This window comes from Lipotes vexillifer, unplaced genomic scaffold, assembly GCF_000442215.2.
Source record: "Lipotes vexillifer unplaced genomic scaffold, Lipotes_vexillifer_v1.1 scaffold7, whole genome shotgun sequence".
Lineage (NCBI taxonomy): Eukaryota > Metazoa > Chordata > Mammalia > Artiodactyla > Lipotidae > Lipotes > Lipotes vexillifer.
In genome coordinates, this window is record NW_006792683.1 from 2,551,411 (window position 1) to 2,565,106 (window position 13,696).

Consider the following 13,696-nt stretch of genomic DNA (forward strand, 5'->3'; position numbering starts at 1 on the left):
GCAGTGGTAGGTACTCATTATTACAACTACTTGATTGAATAAGTACAGGAGTAAAAATAATGATAATAATAATAATTATACATATATTTTTGATGAGGGAAATCACAAAATTTTTTAAAAACTCATTTTAAGCAACCAAAAAACAAATTTAAATTTACCAGAGGCCAGTCACTTTGCTAAGTGACTAACTTAGCATGCCCTAACCCGGTTAGTTCTCACAACCTATAGGGAGGAACTATCATTCTTCCCATTTTATCGATGAGTCAACCAAGGCCCAAAAGTTTGTGTAACTTGTCTAATGTTTCATAGGTTGAAGAAATTTGAACCCACGTGATCTGGATCCAGATCTTTACCTCTACATTATTTTAAAAGAATTTTTTTTAAAGAAACGTAGATTGTTCTGCTTTGGCTGAGTAGCTAGGTGCAAATTTTAGAAAATAAATGGAAAATTGAGACACCAAATTGCATAGTGACATCTGCTAGGGTACTAAACTCTTTTTGTAATATGACCTTTACATTTTTTCAGATGTTCCTTCTGGACAACAGGGCACTACTTAATGTATTTTGGCATGGGCTCTGTTATGCATGTTTGACATAGAAGAAACACCACGATAATGAACAGAATGTCCCTTCTTTCTCCTGAAACTCCAAATTGCTCAGGGCCATAAGATACAAACTGTGGGTTTAAAGTTGACACTCTCAATTTCCTCCTTTCATGTTTGTGGATCTCATTTGCAGGATGCTGACATTTTACCTTTTCTACATCCCTGTCTTCACTCCTCTCTCTACCCCATCATCTGTCTTAAATGTTTAATCTTTTTGCTGTACCACCTCAGAGCATGTTGGCTTTTGATGGCAGATGTCTTCTCCAATGATGGGACATTCCTTGGGGAAATCCATTTTCTTTCAGCCTTGGCAGGGAAGATCATACACTTAGCACACAGAACAAAGGGAGTATTCATCAGGACCTTAAGATTCCCGATATATTTGCCTTCAGCTCTCTTTTCTTCAAACTCTTTGTTCATCCAGGTTTCAGTTCTAAGTGTCCTGCATCCTATTTGGATCTCTTCTTTTGCACCCTCCAATATAAAAGATCTTTTCTTTATCTCTCTCCCTTTCTTTCTTCCTTTTTTCCTCCCTTTCTTTCTTCCTCTCTTCCCTCCTTCCTTCCTTCCTTCCTTTCTTTCTTTCTTGAAAAAAGAACTACTCATTTCAGACAGAATTAAAGTAAATAAAACTGTTAAAACAACTCTTTTTTGTGATATTAGACAATCGTATTATTAAGTATCCCTTATTCCTCTCTGGTGTGAGGGCCAATTCCCTAAAGTTTACAAAGCTTTTTTATATAGGCAATGAACATTATGCAAGCTAAGAACAGATATCTACATCTTTTCTATATTTATGCTGTTTCTTTGCCAGCTTAGAGGAACACTTGTAACCCACCAAGCAAATAGTATTTAGTGGCTGCCCATGTATACACAGCCCTCTGTTAGGCAGCACACAGAGTATGTAAAAGAGACACAGCTTTGGCCTTCTAAAAGCTTAATTCTGCAATGCAGTGACTGTAATGAGAAAAAATTCTTATTTCAGTCACATGACTATTAACCTTTGTGATAAAAGTTTTCCGAAAGCAACAGGTAGAGATTTGACCAGTTGGAAAATAGATTTGCATTTTCAATACCTCTGTATCTCTTAACACTCTTACAAAACCATTCTCAATCACAGGGAAAAGACACACAAAAACTGCATAGGGACTTTCCAGATAGAAGTAAACTGTCCCAATAGGAAATAAAAATCTTCAAAGTGTCCCTTTCATTGGGCTTGTTTCTTTTCTTACAACAAATGGACACATCAGACATAAAATTTAATTGAGACACACTAAAGTAAGACCTGGCTTACCTGAATAGGAGAGGTCACAGCATTCCATTAAGGAGACAGCAAGGCGCTAACAACGCATTGACTACTTTATATCACAGTATATTGAACTTCTAGTCACCACCAACTATTTAGGATTTCAACAGCCTCCCGTTAAACTCTGCTGCGTGATTCTATTTTACATTTCTCTTCCTGTGTGTTTGTTTTAATTTAAGAGCCAGTATGCATATTGACAATTCTTTGACAGCAAAGGTAAAACCACCAGGAGTGTGTCTGTTTATTGAGGACTGACAGCTTTATAGCTAACATAAAAATAATCTAATGTTTATTGGGGCAAATGTTTGGACGGAGGATTAAGTGAAACTACCGAATAGAGAAAACCTTTTCATCCTATTCAGACTTTTCACATAAGGTTTGGGATCAACTACATAAAACTTTTTGTGTTGATTTCTTTAATGCTCTTCCCTTAATTTGTCCCACTACTCACTCCCCTCCACTTCGCTACCTCAAATGATGTTTTACGACAGGGGTTTTGAATTGAGTAAAACTTTGAAAGGGAAGATGCTACCGTTCATAGATTCTTTGCTGTAGAATTTACATGAGCCATGCAAACTTGCTAGATAACAGTAAAGCAAAATCTAAACCACATTGCTCATAATATAAACTGTCTTTTCCTACTGTTTCCTATAGCTTACTTATAGTAAGAGTTCTTACATTTTTTTGTTTTTGTTTTTTGCGGGTTTTTTTTTTTGCGTTACGCAGGCCTCTCACTGTTGTGGTCTCTCCCGTTGCGGAGCACAGGCTCCGGACGCGCAGGCTCAGCGGCCGTGGCTCACGGGCCCAGCCGCTCCGCGGCATGTGGGATCTTCCGGGACCGGGCACGAACCCGCGTCCCCTGCATCAGCAGGCGGAGTCTCAACCACTGCGCCACCAGGGAAGCCCTGTTTTTGTTATTTTTAATACTTGTAGGTGGGGAAGGGGAACAGACATAGCTTTTAAACTGTTTCAAAACTGGTTTTAAACTGTTAAGGAGTTGTTTGTTTTCAGTTTTGCCGTTAGCCGAGTATCAGCAGCATTAGATTGTTATCTTTATTTTAAATGAGCTTTCTGAAATGTTTTAAAAATAAATTATTCTTTCTGTTAGTGGAAATGTTACCCATTTGGAAATAATTTATTTAATTTAAAGTAGTTCATCAAGCTATTATTAGATTAACAATGCTTGACTTTAGTTTTTTTTAATTTGATGTTAATTATAATTACCATTAATATCTCTTTTCCTAACATCTTTCCTTCCAAAATTAAGAAGAATTTTATACTCATCTAACTCCCCTAGCAGTGTTCAGGTCGGCTCTTACTACTCCTCTCTTCACTGTGCTCCCCGACCCTTACCCTCTCCTGATGCCATTTTACGTGGAGGAAAATAAAAGGGAGAGAAAAATTAGGCAGCTTGTTAAAGGTCGCTTGCTAAGGAGTGGCTGCAGAGCTAGAAATGGAAACCAGGTTTACTAGCAGAGCCCAGAGCCCCAGGGTAATTAAAGTGCTTCAGCTTTTTCCCTTTGAAAAATCTACTTGTCTCCTGACAAGGCCGATATGTGAACATTCAAATAGCTCAGTTTTCAACTTTATCACCGGAACTAAACGTCCCCACAGATATGGGTAGGTTTGGGGGCAAGTGTGCTGTGTATCATGCATGAGAATAGACCAAAGAGATTCTGGGAATGTCAGAATCTTCCAGCAGTTGAGACGTAGTTTTTTCCAGGAATTGTATACCAAGTATGCATCTAAAGCTAATTAGCACATCACCTCTAGGCAGTATGCGGTGTTCAAGGGTCAGGATCCTATCGAACTGTCTTGATGTCCCTGGGACCGGAATCAGAGATGGAGTTCAACCAATGTTTGTTTAACTCAACTAAACCGTTATTAAATTCTTAGGTCTGTTTAAAGATAGATTTGGCCCTTTTTTAAAAACAAAAGAAAATAACCTACTATTTTTTAAAATTTACTAAGTGGGGGACTTCCCTGGTTGCGCAATGGTTAAGAATCTGCCTGCCAATGCAGGGGACACAGGTTCGATCCCTGGTCCGGGAAGTTCCCAGATGCTGCGGAGCAGCTAAGCCCGTGGGCCACAACTACTGAGCCCGTGAGCCACAACTACTGAAGCTCACATGCCTAGGGCCCGTGCTCCACAGCAAGAGAAGACACCACAGTAAGAAGCCTGCCCACTGCAACAAAGTGTAGCCCCTGTTCGCCACAAGTAGAGAAAAGCCCACGTGCAGCAACGAACACCCAGTGCAGCCAGAAATAAAATAAATAAATTAAAAACAAAAGGGGAAAAAATCTTTTAAAAAAATAAATAAAAATAAAATTTACTAAGTGGAACACATAATTTATTCCTCAGTAGGTTTAATTTATTCTTAATTCCTTTCTGCCTCATCTCCATGGTGGTGATGATTGCCTACATTTTAAAGCACTATAATGTCTTGTCATGCAGAAGTTGTAAGTTGCTAGTTATGGTGTCTATGGAATTTTCATTTCATTTCCAGAGCATCAACATAAGGCTTAGAGGCTTGTGGGCCCTTCTTTTGATTTACACTGTGCAACATTTCACTTTCTTAATAAATGAGGGAGGGCATGTCCTCCCTTGATCAGACACACTGTTGTCCTTTGTCACATTTCCCATGACTCTGATGCACTGGTACAACTCCTTGGCGTTTAGCTTGTGCTGGATCTGAGGAGGTTATGTACATGCTATGTTGCATGTATTGCATTCTGTTCCTCTTCCCCACGCCCTCCGGATCAGTCTGCATGAACTGCCTATTACTTTTCAGACTCTGCTTATGGTACCGCCATGGTTCTCTAACCCATTCTGTGAGTTTGGTTCCTCCTCTGGGTTGGTGACAGGAATCTTAGCTTGGCAAACAGTCAGCTACTACGTGTCGTCCCAAGAAGGACTGATGGGCTTCATTAGGGCATGTGAGTCACACTGCACACATGCTTCACACACCCACACTCAGTCTTATATCCACACTAGCCCCAGTTTTAGAAATAAATTCTTCCTCAGTCTTGGGCTTCTATGATTAGAAACCTAGAGGTTACTATGACCACTTGTAAATCCATTCTTCGCGTTTTATTTTACACTTTCTTGAAGATATCTGGACCCTTGTTAGAATCTTCCAGGCAAACAGAATTGTGGTGCCAGGTGTGCTATACTCTCACCACAAGAAGCTGGACTTCAGAAATCAACCTAAGGAACCATGGAGCACAACAAAATCCTGCTCCGAACAAAGTTGCACTCAGAATGGATCAGTTTGCCTGTAACAAATTGACCAAACTGACCACTTTATTTATGATCCTTAGGACTTAATAACAAAGTTAAAATCATTTCCAAGCTATATATCACTCAGCAGCATTTTTAAATCATGTTCTAGTTTTGTTTTTTTAAAAAGCAGTTTCCCCCAAAGCCCCCATAACAAAAAGGGCAATTTAAATAGATTATTGTATCTTTAAGGTTATTATAAGTTATAGTCATATAGGGTGACCTGGGAATTCCCTCTTTTCCCTTTGATTCACAAAGTTGTAATAAATAAAGTCTTCACCATAATGGTCTAGTGGCCTCCAATAATATAAGCATGGTGTATGGTAAAAACAAATATAGTGAATGCATAAATTCATGCTGCAAGTAAAACTTAGATTATTTGAAATTTATGAGATTTTTATATTGTTGATTTTTGAGTCAATTTTATGCACTGAGCTAATGACATAAACATACCTTTAGTTTTTAGTACTTGGTCAAGACTCTTATTTTACTAGTATGTTTATAATACATCATCAATAAACAGGTCTACAGTTAGATTTTTGATTCATTCCATAATCATATTTTCTAACCCTGTTTCAGTCTGAAGCAAGCACGTTAGATACTGGCGTTGTGTGTCTGTTAAAAGAGTCATTGCAATTTATTTTTTTATTAAAGGTGAGGGTTAATTATTTTCTTCTTTAGAGGACATAAAACCATTCTTGTGGAGAAATTAAAAAGTGAACATCACTAACTAGGAAACACTTATTACTCTGTCCTACACCCCTGTTAACACTCCATGCACCTGCCCCTGGTTGTATGTGATCATTACCGTGTGGTATTTTATCTCCACTAGCTGAAGACCTTTATTTTTATGCATTTGCCTCGATGCTTGATGCTTGCTGATTGACACCTTCATCTCTATTAACTATTTATTTGCCTTTGAGGTTATATCATATTCACTTTCCAAGTCTGTATTTTTTTCATAGCCCAATAAGATAAATGTGTTTCATGAACTTCTATGATTTGCTTCTTCTTAACAAGTTTCTTCTACTTCTTTACTGAACTTCACAATGAGTATTTTACTCCGGTTTTCTGGAAGGTGTGTGTGAGTTGATAAAGCCCCACTGTATAAATAAAACCAAGCCAAAACTTGCCACTCACAAGATAAAGCCAGAAGAGAATAAAGGCCACATGTCAATACAGAGAAAGAGACTGACTGCGGCTCTTTCCCCCTGCTTGATGTTTATACTTATTTCTATGGAAACTGCACGTGGCCTTTTGAGGGTTGAATTTGACGCTGGGGTACACGAGTAACTCTGAAAACAATTGGTCCCTGAACTTTGGGTTTGTCGCATACGTATGCTTGTCCTCCTTAACTCCTAGCATGATGTGGATGAGACCATCAAGGTATTCATGCTGGGGGATTTTTGTGTGTGTCTTTCGGGGCAGAGGAGGCAGCAGAGGGTAAAGCAATGTGGGAAGAGGCTTCTCCTTCAGGATGACTGAGAGGTACAGAATAATGTATTAGCTTCCTTGTTGCTTAGAAGTAAGAACCCGAGGTGCCCCACTTGTTCGATTTGTTCAAATTTTCCAATTAGTAACTTTGCCAGAATCAAAAGCAATTTGCCTACCTACCTCTTCTATCCCCATTCCCACCCCCCACCCTACCTCTATTTTCTCTCAGTAAATATCTGTTAGGAGGTTTTAAATTATGAGGAACTTCTCTTTTTGCATTCCCCACACAGTGTATAGAGGCAATCAGACCACAGTATCTTTGCCTATATGTTACCTATTTGCATCCACATCTTGTGTACATGCATGTATGTTTAAAGATGATATTTTTACTTCACTCAGATTTGAAGAAAACGCGAAAGTCAAGCCAGTATAAGACCCCATTTCAGAGGGTAAGAGCACTACAGGGAGACAAGGATTAGCAAATAAAAACATGAAAGAGGAGTTTTAGGAAGAGAGAACCAGAGAGGACTGCCTTTAGGATGTGGGGTGTGAGATGGAGTAGGCTCTCTGATAGGGGTAAAAATATTTCTCCTTCAGAGAAGTCCTGGCTGTGTTGGGCACCTGGGCACTATTTCAGCATGCACAATACCAAAAATCAATCCTACACGTTTTTAATTTTTTAATCAGAGAAGAAATATTACATTGAAAAAAATGGAAGTAGTAAATATGTTTATGCTGATGGACTAAACCTTAGAGTCTTAAATACCAAAATTCACAATAGAGTGTGCAAATTAAGCTTTTGCTACATAAAAGTATCTACTTAATGTGTCCAGTTCTAGAGTTTCTCAGGGGATCATCAGCTGGATGGTGTTCTTTACTTGCCCTGCAGTTGCCTAAACTTTGGACATTTCACAGTTTATTAACAACTCAAACACAGACCAATTTTTCTATTTATGTAATACTTGGGCCCCTAGTTGGATGGGGGAGGGGGATATTCCAGCTCTTGACTGTGGGTTTTCAATTACCCATGTGGCCTGCCTCCCGTTAACAAGAATAATTGGAAACTGGATGTACAGAATACAGATTCACAGCCATAGAAAAATTCTGCTAGAAATATGAATTTTATAAGCCTCTGTTAAAGTTTTTTCAAAAAGATCATGTTTTTGTGGAGATTTCATATATGAGACCTCTGATACACGCTCTTTCTCTCTCACATGTATTTTTCTCTCCTAAAATGTAAAATATTACCCTATTCTCTGCTTCTTTAGGGCTAGCATGGTACGCATCACATAAGCCACTGGCATAATTTTTAGTTCTAGTAACACAGTTTTGTGGCGGAAGAGTTGATGGTCCACCTATATCTCAGAGTACAAAAAAAGAGTACTTATCTAGTTACACTAAATTTTTTTCATACTATCATTAAAACAGAAAGTATGCAATCTCTTTTTAAAACTTTTCATTGAAGTATAGTGTAATACAGCAAGTATATGTAAGTGTCTAGTTTCAGTGAATTCTCACAAGCTAGATACCCACGTATCCAGCGCTCAGATCAAAAAACAGAATATTTTCAGCTCCCAGAAGCCTCCTGGGTGTCTCCCTCTGTTCACTGTTGCACCCCACCCCCAAAAGGTAAGGACCATCCCGATGCTGACTATTTTCAATTTTCAAATATCACATCGTTTTCTCACCAGGTTTATTGGCTGATTTTTGCGGGAGAGCAAAGGGGGGTGGTTAATCCCCTATAGCTGACTTCTTTGCATTGTGGGATTTTCCTAGCTGTTAATTATTAACTTTTCCTTAAAATAAAACTCCCATTGTGTAAGGAGAAAAACTCCATGAGCACAGTACATGTGATATAAATCACTTTTATGTCTGTGAAACAGCTGAGTTTACATTTTTATTACATTGTTTGAAAAAGTATCTTTTCATCTGGAAAGAATCAGTTTAAAATGTGATTGTCAACACAACTAAACCAGTTTCTGCTTAAAATGGCTGCTCGTGGAGTTAACTATAATTAAGCCAGGTTTTTCTCCATAGACATTAGTTGCTAAAACCTAGAGGTTTTCACTGAGATTTGTCAAAGAAATTTCTAGACTTTAAAAGGCAGGTAAAGTGTTTTTGTTTAGAGGGAGGAAGTAATAATTAATGAATAAGAATATTATTGTAAAGGGCAGAACGTTTCCCCATGAAAGATGATTTAGTGGTGTAGTTTTAAGTTAAATTCAAAATAACGCATGCATTTATAAAATGTTTCCTCACAGGAATACTTCAGTTTGAAAAAAGATGCGTACTTATTAATTAGCAACTTCTAGCCTAATTTTCTCTTTAAAATTTTTTAGATATAAATAATTCTGAGAGGATCCTTTTAGAAATATACTATAGTTTAATTACATTAACCATTCTACTCTAAGCATAAACAGTAGTTTTGAAGCCTGTAGTCATTTGCTTATTTTCACTAACTTCTTGCTATTTATTTTGAAATTTTCAAAAAGGAAGGACAAATCTTTTGGTGGTTTTTTTTTTTTTTTTTTGCTGCATTTAATTTTGAACTCTATTATTAAATGAAAATTGATATATAGCATGTTCCTTTTATTGCTGAAATACTTTCTTTGGAAGAATGTGATATAGATTTTGGTTATACACATCTCCTTGTTTCCAGTACTGTGATGCCATTATATGTGTAACTTTATAATAGCCCAACCTTCCCAAATTCCTGCTTTCAAAAGTTTATTTTTCAAAACGTAAGGCAGTCATCACCATGCAATTGTGTGTACTCACTAACCTTTCATCTTAAACCAGATTTCCCAAATCCCATTATTTTGTGGCTTTTCTAACACAGGACTTATTTTTACACCCTCAAAAGTGTTGCAGGCTTTTTTAGAGAACAGCATTTCTCAATAATCCATAATTTAGTGATCTGTTTAAATATGAGCCGAGCAGAGCCCATCTTGAATATACAATATAGGTTCATCAACAAAAGAATTTTATGAATTCACAACACTAAATACATAGTTCTTTTTTTTTTTTAATGAGCTAAAGTAGAATAAATTCAGCACTTTACTTGGCAAGAACAGATGTGGTAAAACTTCAAAGGCAGGAGGAGAGATATAGACAATTTATAGATTTAAACAGAATATGGCACCAACCCTCAAAAATTAGGTTTAGAAATAATTGAAATTTTTGCACAGATCAGAAACGTTGATGATGATGATTTATTTTGGATTGGAAATTTCCTTTGAGATAGTTAATAATTATTATTCTACTTATTACCTTTGAATTTTCGCTGTAAATATATTTCTATCCTAAGATGCTGCCACACTTTAGAAAGAAAAATTAACCTTAACAAAAACACTTCTAGATCCTGGGGCCAACAGATGTTAAATGCCACCCCATGAAGCCGTGAATCTCACCTTGAATGCTCCTAAACAGTACTTTGTACCTACCTTTCTCTTTTTATCAATTATTAATTTAGGTGGACTGCTTTTCTCTACTAGAAAAAATATGTATATAAACCTAACTCTAGTAAGAAGATGAATTCTTATATGAACAGGATGAACATTTTTTTCCTGCTTACATTTTAGTTTTCTGTATATTTTCTTAAACGTTGTATTTTTATCTGACCCTGCCTCGTATGTGTTTGTGCCAAATGACAGACGCAGGGTATAGTGAGTGTTGCCTGGTTTCCTTGATGAAGATTGAAAGAATTAAATTTTTTCAGGAAGGAAAGGTGTTAGTAAAGCAAAAGTGCAGCATAGGTATATCAAACTCCCAGTGGTTTTCTCAAAACAAAATGGCAGGTTCTTTCTTCACTCTAATACTCGTCCTTTCTTCCCTGAAGATACTTGCTTCCTTCTCCTCCCGCCACCATACCCCCCCAAAAAATATAAAATACTTTAAGGAAAACAGATTACCGGTAGCAGAAATTCAAAGGACTTCTACTCATTTCACTGAATTTAATTATTTATGAGAGATTATCATAGTAATGCAATGTCAGTATTAACTCCAAATAATTCAACTTCCTATAGAGTTTTTAAAACTTCTCTTATAAAGTTAGTACTTTTTATTTCTGTCAAAAGTTAATATTTGCATGTATTATACTTATCAGCTCATAAATGAAATTTATTGAAAATAACCAAAGAAGTCAAATGTTAATACATGATTGAAATAAAATACACGTACAAAAGCAACAAAGAAACATTAGGTAAATACCTTTTTCTGGGAAATCTGGGCAATCATCCCCCCCCCCAAAAAATATTTTGTTTGGTTGCAGGAGCAGTAAAATGAGTAAAATCAAATCTACAAAAATCCTATTTTCACCTGAAATTTATAAATTTGACAAGTCCACTAAACCATAAACCCTTATGGTTGGAAAACTGATCTTTTCTAAGTAAGTAAAATAACTAGAGAGAAAGCAGTGACTTACTTTTCTTGAGGGCCAAACCAGTAAGACAAGTTTAGTTCTCAGGAATATGAGGTCCTCTTAGGAAAGGAGAATGATAGATGACAGCAAAGCACATACTTTCAGTATTGATAGAATCCAAACATTTCCATCAGAATTTTAAACATATGCACAGACTCATTCCTTAGTTGGTTGTGAAATTAAAGATGCAGTTAAAACACTAAATATTTTATAGTATTACAAGAGAATGTTTGGAGCCTTTTTGTTTTACAACACGTACAGATGTGGAATGCCTGTCCTCAATTGCTGTGGTCATCCACAATTAAAGCGTGGTGCCGTGCTTGGGCTCAAGTGATCCATAAAGGGGGTGGGCTATGGGGAGGCAGTGTCCCTGGGCCCCTGCCTCGGTGGCTCAGCCTTCCATGACCGCCACTCTTTGTTGAGAATTGTTGGCAATGGCAGCAGTTTGCAGCTTCAGATAAGAGCCGCTATTCTCAGGTAATGCCCTCGATCCGGGCCCCTGATGACAGACTGTGGAGTGCAAGTTTTTTCAGGTGCTCTGTTTGCTCAGTAATCCTTCAGTGCCAATCTCCTGCAAAGAGTGAGCGGGACCCATCAGTAATGGACATCAGCCATTAAGCTCGTAATATTTGTCATATATCAGGTTTCTGCTTTGTTACTCTCAAGTGATGAATGGATGCTGTTATGCTTTAAGAAAATAAAGCAATGTTGTAAATATGTCCAAACTTATAAAAATGGCTGCTCTATTTCTTCCACTTCTTGAGAAATAAAGGCTGAGTACCCCAGAACTGCTAGTCTTTTCCTTTCAAAGTACAGAGAGCAATGCACTTTAAGTTAGTGTTTGTAGTTACCTAGGGTCCACATCAAACAAATTACTCTCAGAGTGTCTGCACGGTGTTTCACCTTGATTTGATACAGCTACGTTTATGTGTTGTACAGCATTCTGATTAAAACAGGCATGCTTGCAAAGAACTAGTCAAAGAAACCATTTGTTCCTGCGTGAAAAAACCCAAACAGGGAACTTAGGTGTTAAAAAGAGCAGGAGGCCAAAGCAGTTCTCAGTCTTAGTTATTCCTCTGTTAGGCAGACATGTTTCTGCATCACAGAAAGAATAATTTTTTAAAACTTCTTGATATATTTCAAGAAGAAAAACTTTCTAGAAAACGATATTTGTATTTAATATTCTGTGTACATTTGCATCTGTCTTGTTAATATATGTATACAGTTATTTGGAATGACGTGACTTCTGTTTAGTATGAAATGGGCTGTGTTTTCACTCTTTTCATCTTTTCTAAATTAGTGTCAATTTCACCATTAATTTTGGAGATTCTTCAAGAAAGTTTGTCCTTTTTGAAAATATCCAGAAATTAAATTCTAGAACTGGCATGCTAAGTATGCTTTAAAAACCTTTGTGTTTTTATCTATCGTTTCTGTAAAGTGTTTGGAAAATGCCATTGGCAACTTTGTAAAGAAAAGGAAAGTTATTGGTGACAGTTCTGAGGTAATGCTATAATAAATGAGGACCCAGGCAGGATTAGAATCCATGACTCTCTCCCACCCCACCATGGTATTCATGGCTATTCTCAGCAGAGTGTATTTGGAGGGCTATTTCCTTGACTCTGTTTTGATGGCCACTGTCCTCCCCACTGCTTTTGCCAACTTACGCAAAACTCCTTCGCCTCACTGAGAGAAGGTGCCTGGAGTTATGTGTGAATCCCTCTCATCAGGGCCACTGAGTAAATGTTAAAGAACACCGCCCCAGCCCCAGCCCTGACATCTTTCATTATCAAGACTCTCCGTGTTGATTCTGCAACCCTCGAGCAAGAAAACTTATAGAGGACAGTGGCTGCGTGTGTTTATTTTATTACCACAGGCTCATAATTGTCAGAGAGGTGAGGGGCCTCACCTCCGACAGCTGTAATAGCTGTGAAAGCCTGGGGGCCTCTACCGAGGCCCACGGCATGGCCCAGAGCGATATGCCGTACTCTTTCAAGGTTTCCCCACCGTACCCTCATTTTCATGACATTTTTTTCCTGCTTTTCTAGATGGCCCTTAAAAGGCATTTTAAAGTGCAGGGCCATCTAGTAGGATGAAGGGAGCAAAAATTGTACAGGACCTCTGTGGTCCAAGAGAATAGAATTGGAGTCATCTCAGGACTCAGAGGAAGAACTTTGCACAGACGTTGTTGGAGGGATTAAACTGTCTAAGAATTTAGGCTCTGCCTGCAGAATGATGTCTCTGGCAATTTAGACACAAATTAGGAATCTCCTGGAATTCATTTAGTGGCAATTCTCGTGATTACTTTTCAAATGGGTCTGTTCTAATCAGCCTGTTCTGAATGGGCCTGTCCTAATTGCAGAAATACTGCAGAACATCTCTTTTAATGAGTTATCTATAGAAAAGAAAAGCACCTCTGGGTTGCTCAGCATTTAGATTCAGGTATTCAAAACTAGGCATTTTTGGGGCTTCCCTGGTGGCGCAGTGGTTGAGAGTCCGCTTGCCGATGCAGGGGACGCGGGTTCATGCCCCGGTCCGGGGGGATCCCACATGCCGCGGAGCGGCTGGGCCCGTGAGCCATGGCCGCTGAGCCTGCGCGTCCGGAGCCTGTGCTCCGCAACGGGAGAGGCCACAACAGTGAGAGCCCCGCATAC